Genomic DNA, 12024 nt, shown 5'->3' with positions numbered 1-12024 from the left:
TACTCCTGTCTTGAGTTTTAGATGTCTGATTTGAAAGACTTACTCCTGTCTTGAGCTTTAGATGTCTGATCTGACAGAATTACTCCTATATTCAGTTTTAGATCTCTGATCTAAAAGAGTCTACTCCTGTCTTGAGTTTTAGATGTCTGATTTGAAAGACTTACTCCTGTCTTGAGCTTTAGATGTCTGATCTGACAGAATTACTCCTGTATTCAGTTTTAGATCTCTGATCTAAAAGAGTCTACTCCTGTCTTGAATTTTAAATGTCTGATCTGAACGACTTACTCCTGTTTTGAGTTTTATATATCTGATCCGACAGAATTACTCCTGTATTGGGTTTTAGATTTCTGATCTGAAAGAATTATGAATTTTAGATCTCCAATCTAAAAGAATCACTCTAGTCTTGCATTTTAGATCTTTGACCCAAAAGTGTCACTCTGTCTTGAATTTTAGAACTCTGGTCGAAAAGAGTCACTTCTGACTTGAGTTTTAGATCTCTGATCTGAAAAAGTTTCTCCTGACTTGAGTTTTAGATCTCTAATCTGAAAAAGTTACTCCTGTTTTGAGTCTTAGATCTCTGATCTGAAAGAATTATGAATTTTAGATTCTTGATCTAAAAGAGTCACTGCTATCTTGGGTTTTAGATCTCTGATCTAGAAAAGTCACTCCAGCCTTGGGTTTTAGATCTCTGATTTAGAAAAGTTACTCGAGCCTTGGGTTTTAGATCTCTGATTTAGAGAAGTCACTCGAGCCTTGGGTTTTAGATCTCTGATCTAGAAAAGTCGCACCTGCCTTGAATTTTAGATCTCTGATCTGAACGAGCTCTTCTTGTCCTAAATTTTAGAACTCTGATCTAGAAGAGTTGCTCCTGCTTTGAATTTTAGATCTCTGATCTAAAAGAGTTACTCCTGTTTTAAATTTTAATACTCTGATCTAAAAGAGTTGCTCCTGTTTTGAATTTTAGATCTCTAACCTAAAAGAGTTACTGCTGTTTTGAATTTCAGATTTCTGATCTAAAAGAGCTACTCTTGCCTTGAATTTTAGATCTCTGACCTAAAAGAGTTACTCTTGCTTTGAATTCTAGATGTCTGAGTTAAACGAATTACTCCTATCTTGAGTGTTAAGTCTCTGATCTGAAAGATTCATCGTGATCTTTCGTTTCATAGATCTCGGATCTAAAGAAGTCTCTCTTATCTCGAGATTCAGATCCCGAGGTTTAAATTTCGAATTTTAGACGTAAAAGAGACACTCTTCTCTCTTCAGTTTTGGGTCTGAGATAAGTCACCCTGGTCTTTTCGTATCGATTATCGTACGACAGTTAAGTCAAATAGCGACTGCGAACTTCCGTTCGTTAACTTCGATTACATCCGATTTAGTGTCCTGACTACGTTTGCGTGGATGTTTACCACCTTGCTAACGAGTTTAGCGATTCCTCTGCTGTGTACACGTCGAAATGCTTAATCCAACTTCCTCGAACATAGACAAACTGAGAGAGACTCTTAGTAGCGCAATTAGGACTACTGGTCTATAATGAATATTTAAATATAATGTTTCTAAATAATTATGGGCAAAATGCTGTGATGGAAACAGATAGGTGTGCATAATTACGGCTGTGAAGTGATAGGATCTGATGAATGATAGGGCTGGGAAGTGTAACTAAACGACCTCTTATGTGGTAATCTGATAAAAGAAATTAATGTTTGAGATGAATAATATGAAAGCTTAAACAAAGGACGTGGGGCCCAATTCTTTTTAATCCCTCTTTATTAATTCTATTTTAATTCATCTCGATAATTACCTAGCATTTGCATTACTTATAATATTTATTATTTATATAAAATTATACAAAATTAGAATGGATGATAGAATAAAAAGGGTAGAAATATACATAATTATATTTATGTATATATTTTTCTATATATACACAGTATATCCAAAATTATAATTCTGTTTAAACAAAACCCAATATTAATTCTGCCAAAACTGCTGCAGCTTTCTAAATCAAGTTAAAAATTGGCAAATAAAAAGCTCGAATCATAGTTCTGCTATAAGAAACTTGCACCTTATAATTTACTATCTTTTTAGTTCATTGATTATTTTTATTACTAGTTACCTTATTGTAGTTTACAATATGAAATTTCATTATAAAATACTTAAGTGTGTGCATTTAATACGTGCAATTACAGGGTTCGTTGTTACCGACACTGTGTACCATTCGAATTCTAATATTCTAATTATGGAAATACGTGCGATACGTTATTTACACAGGCATTACAGGTCAGTAACTGCAGGATTAAGCATTCCTAGGTTAAGTACTGAGATTTCCTCTGTTCCTCGACAATGACTATAACGCATCTGTATAGAGTTGTATACAGTTAGCTATTTCCTAGGAAAGGCAATAAAAAGAAAATCTAATACGATAAGATCTGTTGAGAAATTTGACATTTGCAGAAGATCATAGCGACTCTATCGTTTATTAACTCTGGGATAAAAGTATGTATGTGTTCACCGGCTGGAGAGTTAGGCCTAAAACGATTAGAGATAGTAACCATGGCCTCATAGTATGAATGAAGGTCCATTTACGTGGATCCATTTACAAGGTCCATACTGATGGGATTATGACGTAATTTTACGTGAGTCCACAACGTACATGTCGAATTGCCGAGTAGATAAACGAAGTCACGTAGGAACGAATTATAGATGCCGGTATAGTAACTGGAGTTTATGTAATCTTCGTGTGCATAAAAGAATTCCACGTTGGTACGAGGAATTTTGATAAGTAATGCAACAATACCCAGTCCGATGAGTTATCAGAAATGCATGGAATGAGATAGAACCTTGGAACCTATTCTTGGAAATAGAAGGCATAATAATGTTGCAAAAATGTAAGCAGGTAAATTGTGCTTAATGCAACTTACGTGTATTGTGATAAGAATAAGTTCTGTAATATTATTCCATATGATCCTGTGTTTAGTTAAATAGCAGTTGTGTAATACAGTTTTGTATATAAAAGTGTAATAAAATTTTATAATTTTGTGATTTTACGATTTTATAATATTAGAATTTTACAATATTGTAATTTCGGAATTTTAGAATTTTAGAATTTTGGAATTTTGGAACTTTGGAACCTTTTAATTTTAGAACTTTGGAACTTTGGAATTTTGGAACTTTCAAACTTTGGAACTTTGGAAGTTTGGAACTTTCAAATTTTGAAACTTTGGAACTTTGGAATTTTAGAATTTTAGAATTTTTAACTTTGGAACTTTGGAACTTTCAAATTCTGAAACTTTGGAACTTTGGAATTTTGGAATTTTAGAATTTTTAACTTTGGAACTTTGGAACTTTGGAATTTTAGAACTTTGGAATTTTGGAAATTTTAAACTTTGGAACTTTGGAACTTTTAAATTTTGAAACTTTGGAACTTTGGAATTTTGGAATTTTAGAATTTTTAACTTTGGAACTTTGGAATTTTAGAACTTTGGAACTTTGGAACTTTCAAATTTTGGAACTTTGGAACTTTAAAACTTTAGAACTTTGGAACTTTAGAATTTTAGAATTTTGAAATTTTACGATTTTGGAATTTTAGAATTTTATAATAATTCTATGTATTCCTATACATAGTTCAATGATAATTCTGTAATATAGCTCTGCACATAATTCAATAATAATTTTACAATATAATTTTATAGTTCGATAATAATTATAAATTATAATTAAATTGCAACAACTTTTCCATTACTCTTTTTCTATAATAAACGTGTACAAAATTCTTTTACGAAAAATGGTATATTCATATTTCAATTTCGTGAAGTTTGTAGGACAATGGTACCTTTATTCTTATAATTAGTGAGATATATATTTGATTGCAAGTATGAATAACAAGACGTATAATGCTTCACTGTTACCTTTTAATAATCCGCTGAGACAATAAAACATTATTCATCGGTTCTCATCGTTTAAATTCATACATATGTTGCATATAATTATTACACTCGTAATATTAACAGGCCATGCATAAATTCGCTGCTGTGCAAATTCGTCCACGATTTAATAACCCCGCCGTTTCATAACTAAATAATCCGCTCGATATTAAATAAAATTAAACATCGTTTCTTCCATTAAATTCCATTATATCGTAGGAAAATCGTAATAAAATTGCAGATAAAAATCACGACCTGCAATAACTCCAATAATAATTAAAACCAAGCAATGCTTTATTAATTCATTCAATTCGCCAATAAATGAGTATTTCGTTCATTGATATGTAAAAAGAAAAGAATTATTTAAAAATAATTAATAAATATCCCGAGTGTGTTTTACATATTAAATAATTTCCGAATGGAGGAAAAAGAAGATACAAGAAAATGATCGATTTTAAATAATTAGAAGAAATATAAAAGAAATAAAGGAAATACACGATGGAAAGGAAAAGGTCCATTAGCTTGCACCAGAAAGCCATTGTTAACTTAATCGACTGCATCGACTGGACATTAACCTTTCGATATCCTTTGTAATGAATTCTTACCGGCCAATCGGCTAATTAATATTAAACAGGGGCGTCGCAAACAAATTGGCCGAGGGGGCCCGATAAAGAAATTTCTAAAACGAGCATCGAAAACCGAAATGTTTTCTATAATGGTGAAACTATGAGCTTCTTCCGTGAATAAGAATCACTGGAATCACGTCGAACCAACGTTTTATTTATGTTCAGAGATTTCTAACAAATTTTCCATGAGATTTCTATTCGAATTACAGAAACGAAATATTCATGATTCGATCGGCGTGGTATTTGACCTGATATCTGATAATCCAATGGAAAAGTAATTCGAATTTGGTATACAATGAAGAATACAGTGAAGTATGACAAATATCGAGAGTGTATTTTTCTCATAAAAATTTCGAGGCGTGTTGTATGTTTTTAAAATAGTATCATAATTTTGTATTTTCTTTTTTCCTTTTTATAGTAAAAGGAGAGATGGATTGAAAAATAACTGCTCCTACTATGTTATTATATATATATGTATATAATAAAATATATAATAAAAGAGAAAAATAAAACGTAACCTTTTAATAATCGTTGTATTACTTTTATTACTTTTACTATCTTTACTATTTACATTATTTACTTTTTAATAATTTACTTTATTATTATTATTTACTTTTACTAATAAAAATTTGGTGGCGTGTTGTATGTTATTAAAATAATACTATAATTCTATATTTTCTTTATTCCTTTTTATAGAAAAAAAAAAGATGGAGTCGTCGATATCGAAATGAATGAAAAATAACTGCTCCTACTATGTTATTATATATATATGTATATAATAAAATATATAATAAAAGAGAAAAATAAAACGTAACCTTTTAATAATCGTTGTATTACTTTTATTACTTTTACTATCTTTACTATTTACATTATTTACTTTTTAATAATTTACTTTATTATTATTATTTACTTTTACTAATAAAAATTTGGTGGCGTGTTGTATGTTATTAAAATAATACTATAATTCTATATTTTCTTTATTCCTTTTTATAGAAAAAAAAAAGATGGAGTCGTCGATATCGAAATGAATGAAAAATAACTGCTCCTACTATGTTATTATATATATATGTATATAATAAAATATATAATAAAAGAGAAAAATAAAACGTAACCTTTTAATAATCGTTGTATTACTTTTATTACTTTTACTATCTTTACTATTTACATTATTTACTTTTTAATAATTTACTTTATTATTATTATTTACTTTTACTAATAAAAATTTGGTGGCGTGTTGTATGTTATTAAAATAATACTATAATTCTATATTTTCTTTATTCCTTTTTATAGAAAAAAAAAAGATGGAGTCGTCGATATCGAAATGAATGAAAAATAACTGCTCCTACTATGTTATTATATATATATGTATATAATAAAATATATAATAAAAGAGAAAAATAAAACGTAACCTTTTAATAATCGTTGTATTACTTTTATTACTTTTACTATCTTTACTATTTACATTATTTACTTTTTAATAATTTACTTTATTATTATTATTTACTTTTACTAATAAAAATTTGGTGGCGTGTTGTATGTTATTAAAATAATACTATAATTCTATATTTTCTTTATTCCTTTTTATAGAAAAAAAAAAGATGGAGTCGTCGATATCGAAATGAATGAAAAATAACTGCTCCTACTATGTTATTATATATATATGTATATAATAAAATATATAATAAAAGAGAAAAATAAAACGTAACCTTTTAATAATCGTTGTATTACTTTTATTACTTTTACTATCTTTACTATTTACATTATTTACTTTTTAATAATTTACTTTATTATTATTATTTACTTTTACTAATAAAAATTTGGTGGCGTGTTGTATGTTATTAAAATAATACTATAATTCTATATTTTCTTTATTCCTTTTTATAGAAAAAAAAAAGATGGAGTCGTCGATATCGAAATGAATGAAAAATAACTGCTCCTACTATGTTATTATATATATATGTATATAATAAAATATATAATAAAAGAGAAAAATAAAACGTAACCTTTTAATAATCGTTGTATTACTTTTATTACTTTTACTATCTTTACTATTTACATTATTTACTTTTTAATAATTTACTTTATTATTATTATTTACTTTTACTAATAAAAATTTGGTGGCGTGTTGTATGTTATTAAAATAATACTATAATTCTATATTTTCTTTATTCCTTTTTATAGAAAAAAAAAAGATGGAGTCGTCGATATCGAAATGAATGAAAAATAACTGCTCCTACTATGTTATTATATATATATGTATATAATAAAATATATAATAAAAGAGAAAAATAAAACGTAACCTTTTAATAATCGTTGTATTACTTTTATTACTTTTACTATCTTTACTATTTACATTATTTACTTTTTAATAATTTACTTTATTATTATTATTTACTTTTACTAATAAAAATTTGGTGGCGTGTTGTATGTTATTAAAATAATACTATAATTCTATATTTTCTTTATTCCTTTTTATAGAAAAAAAAAAGATGGAGTCGTCGATATCGAAATGAATGAAAAATAACTGCTCCTACTATGTTATTATATATATATGTATATAATAAAATATATAATAAAAGAGAAAAATAAAACGTAACCTTTTAATAATCGTTGTATTACTTTTATTACTTTTACTATCTTTACTATTTACATTATTTACTTTTTAATAATTTACTTTATTATTATTATTTACTTTTACTAATAAAAATTTGGTGGCGTGTTGTATGTTATTAAAATAATACTATAATTCTATATTTTCTTTATTCCTTTTTATAGAAAAAAAAAAGATGGAGTCGTCGATATCGAAATGAATGAAAAATAACTGCTCCTACTATGTTATTATATATATACGTATATAATAAAATATATAATAAAAGAGAAAAATAAAACGTAACCTTTTAATAATCGTTCTATTACTTTTATTATTTTTACTAACTTCGCTATTTACTTTATTTCCTCATTAATAATTTACTTTATTATTTACTTTTTCTCATATAAATTTCGAGGCGTGTTGTATGTTTTTAAAATAGTACCATAATTCTGCATTTTCTTTTTTCCTTTTTATAGTAGAAAGAAAAATGGAGTCGTCAATATCGAAATGTATGAAAAATAACTGCTCTTACTACGTTATTATATATATATAATATTATATATAATAAAATATATAATAAAAGAGAAGAATAAAATGTAACTTTCCAATAATCGTTCTATTTTATTATTTTTACTAACTTTATTATTTACTTCATTTACTTTTTAATAAAATGTTCACTTTTTCAAAAATGTTTTCTATATAATAATTACAATCTGATTGTAGCCACATTTATTTTTTACCTCTATTATTCTACTTTTTATTTATTTATTTATTTACCTGTTTAATATCTATCTAATCTGAATTATCCTTTACTCAATTTTCATTCTCTGTTATACTATCTTTTTTCTTTTTTAATATTTATAGTTTCCTTTTTTAATATAAATATTCAGAGTAGAATTATTTCATTAAATGACTGCATTCGGGATTATAATAATCGGAGAATATTTATTGCCCTGTGGTTATATAAACATTAGAAGAGATGAAAATTCGAAATTTCGTTGAATTTTTGTGAAAGGAAATCATCGCGTTTTCGAAGAATATATGTTTCCGTTTTATATGACTAATTTAATCTTTGAGGCGAAATGCGTCCCAGAAAAAGAAACAAAAACCTTTGGCTCGCGTCCATGCACATTTCTTCACGTATTTACAGCACGGCACTTTTTCTGGAAACACCCTTTGATTCATCGGTTCATTCGAGAAACCGTGGAAAAATACATTCATATAAAAATAAACCCCGCTTAAGCGTATCAAAAGGAAAGCACGAAGACAATCTTTTACACTTCTGTGTACACGATACTACCTCCTGGTAGTGCCAATAAATGTATTCTCTCTATGCGTTATACCGATGCAAAACGAACATAAGCATCGACATAACTGTATCAAACATCTTCGAGTATGTACTAAAAAGATAAATACTCGCTATAACAGCTTAGAAAAATAAACTCTGAAGAAATAAACCCTCGCTATAATATAATACCTACCTGCATCCATAAAAGCCAAAAAGATAAAAATTGTATGCGAACTTAAATCAAATAAATATTTCAAATTCGAATTGAAAATAAAATATAGAAACCCTCGCTATAATATAATACCTACCTGCATCCATAAAAGCCAAAAAGATAAAAATTGTATGCGAACTTAAATCAAATAAATATTTCAAATTCGAATTGAAAATAAAATATAGAAACCCTCGCTATAATATAATACCTACCTGCATCCATAAAAGCCAAAAAGATAAAAATTGTATGCGAACTTAAATGAAATAAATATTTCAAATTCGAATTGAAAATAAAATATAGAAACCCTCGCTATAATATAATACCTACCTGCATCCATAAAAGCCAAAAAGATAAAAATTGTATGCGAACTTAAATCAAATAAATATTTCAAATTCGAATTGAAAATAAAATATAGAAACCCTCGCTATAATATAATACCTACCTGCATCCATAAAAGCCAAAAAGATAAAAATTGTATGCGAACTTAAATCAAATAAATATTTCAAATTCGAATTGAAAATAAAATATAGAAAATATCGATATAACGCTTTATTCCAATCGTTTTCTATGTAAACCCTGAAAACATGAATTACCCCTTGCTATACATTATTCACTCTCGGTACATCAGTACCAATTATTAATTTAACATTGGAACAACCAAGGTCGGAATTCCTCTGCCAGAAATTTCATTCTTAACCCTTTGCATTCAAAATTATTTTTCAATTTCGTTGCCAATAATTCTCTACTCTATTTTAAGTATTTTCTTTGAAATTTAATTCGCAGGACAGTTTCTCGATTACTACTCATTTTCAAGAATTTTGTTTACTATTGTCATTATGTATTTTCACTTTCTTTAATCCTTTGCACTACGAATTATTTTTCAATTTTATTGCCAATAATTCTCTACTTTATTTTAAGTATTTTCTTTGAAATTTAATTCGCAGGATAGTCTCTCGATTACTACTCATTTTCAAGAATTTTGTTTACTATTGTCATTATGTATTTTTACTTTCTTTAATCCTTTGCACCCCGAATTATTTTTCAATTTTATTGCCAATAATTCTCTACTTTATTTTAAGTATTTTCTTTGAAATTTAATTCGCAGGATAGTCTCTCGATTACTACTCATTTTCAAGAATTTTGTTTACTATTGTCATTATGTATTTTTACTTTCTTTAATCCTTTGCACCCCGAATTATTTTTCAATTTTGTTGCCAATAACTCCTTATTATTTTTCAATTCCGTTGCCAATAACTCCCTACTATTTTAAGTATTTTGTTTGAAATTTACTTCACAGGATACTTCCTCGACTGCTACTTATTTTCAAGAATTTTGTTTGCTATTGTCATTATGTATTTTTACTTTCTTTAATCCTTGAATTATTTTTCAATTTTGTTGCCAATAACTCCCTACTATTTTAAGTATTTTCTTTAAAATTTACTTCACAGGATACTTCCTCGACTGCTACTTATTTTCAAGAATTTTGTTTACTATTATCATTATGTATTTTTACTCTTTATAATCCTTGAATTATTTTTCAATTTTGTTGCCAATAATTTTCTATTATTTTTCAATTTTGTTGCCAATAACTCTATATCTACTATTTTAAGTATTTTCTTTAAAATTTACTTCACAGGACAGTTACACGACTGCTACTTATTATCAAGAATTTTGTTTATTGATTAATTCACGCCTTAAAGAGCCACAGTGTATTGGCAACCTTTGAAACTAATTATATGCCATATTGTGAATATGACATGGCCTTCGTGGATACGGTGTACAAAATACTCACATGCAATAGATCTTTAATAAAATCTATATTAATTATTATAAACACATGGTTATATTATTGACATCCTGTTTCAACTTCCATCTTCTGATATTATATTAACCCTTTCCACTCGTAGGTCACCATATAGTCGCCATTTTATTATTATACATATATTAAATTTGGGTATTTTTCTCATTTTTTCTACTAAATCGACAAATCAAATTGTAATACGTTCTCATAAAAATGTTTTCATTTTGATCGAATATGACAAAGAATTCCGAGTTGATTGGTAGCCTTCTCAAATATAAATACGAGTGCAAAGGGTTAACATATTTTGAATTTAAGTAATTCAAGTAGTTATTTTCTGTTTCCTTGTTCAGTAAATAAAGAATCAGGAAACGTTGAATGTAACTAGGCATAGGAATTACCATGATAAAAATTAATTTAATTTTACCTCTTATTTAGATGGCAACATGATTACGTGTACACCTACGTATCACCACCATGCTACTGCAATTACTATTATTTGCGTATAATATATTCGCCTACTCGCCATACATAGATCGGTAATCCTAATGTTAAAACAATTTTCCAATCGGTGAAGTGGTCCCATTTACAATTCCAAGGGCATAAAAATTATTGCGATTATGGGTTTACAATTGTAAAATAACTACGATATATATATTCCATTTTAACCCCTTTGCGGGGGTCGAGAGGCGACTCTCAGTCGCCATTTAATCAGATTCCCAAGAATAATATACCAAATTTAAAATTACCCAACATTGTGTGGAATATCGAAGCAAAATCATTCCACGTCTCAATTTGCATACGATTTCTCATTCACCGTTTTAAAAATATTCTCTTCGAATTACTATTTTTCTGTAACGAAAAAATTGCCGAGTACAAAGGGTTAATATTTTTCGTGCAATTGATACTTCGTCTTTTCGGTCACTTTACGCTGTTATTAGCTTCGCGAGGTTTTTCGATCAAATTCTTCGACTTCTTTCAAACGAATTTGAGCAGTTTTTTAACTCTTTGCACTAGAGGGGAGACTCTCAGTCGCCATTTAATCGGATTCCAAAGATCGATGTTAATTAATATATCAAATTTAAAATTACCCAACGATGCGTGGATTATCGAAGCAAAATAATTCTACGTTCCCCTTTGTATACGATTTTGCATTCACCGTTTTAAAAATATCCTCGACTCTATGGCAGAAAGTCTTCGAATTACTATTTTTCAGTAACGAAAAAATCGCCGAGTACAAATGGTTAATATTTTTCGTGCAATTGATATCTTAGCTTCGCGAGGTCTTTTGACGAGATCTCCATTACCAGATCAAGAGCTAACCTAGCGCCACCACTGTCCATATCTCCGATATTAGTATCACCGGTTCACACAGATTACGCATAAATAAATCATTGTCAGCTGCAACATTGTCCAGAGAATTATAATTATTACAAAATTATAAATTATTTTCAACACGAATTTTATATTTTAGACTGATTTTCGTATATAACCAAACTTATCCTTTCAACGAAAATAAAGCAGAATCTGGATGAAATAGAATGAGAATCACTGTATTGTTGAGCCTAGTAACTGGCCAGTTCTATAAACA

General features: G+C 27.9%; 1 protein-coding gene across 12 annotated transcripts in view; it reads right to left on the bottom strand.

Annotated features, from left to right (window-relative positions):
* LOC108548348 (ankyrin-3) overlaps window positions 1-12024 on the bottom strand; it is a 139636-nt gene that overhangs the window by 117945 nt on the left and 9667 nt on the right. The window lies entirely within an intron of this gene.

This window comes from Eufriesea mexicana, unplaced genomic scaffold (genome assembly GCF_001483705.2).
Source record: "Eufriesea mexicana isolate 0111107269 unplaced genomic scaffold, ASM148370v2 scaffold1556, whole genome shotgun sequence".
In the NCBI taxonomy this organism is placed as follows: Eukaryota; Metazoa; Arthropoda; class Insecta; order Hymenoptera; family Apidae; genus Eufriesea; species Eufriesea mexicana.
The sequence above is the reverse complement of the archived record's forward strand: the minus strand, read 5'-3'. Positions and strand labels throughout refer to the sequence as shown.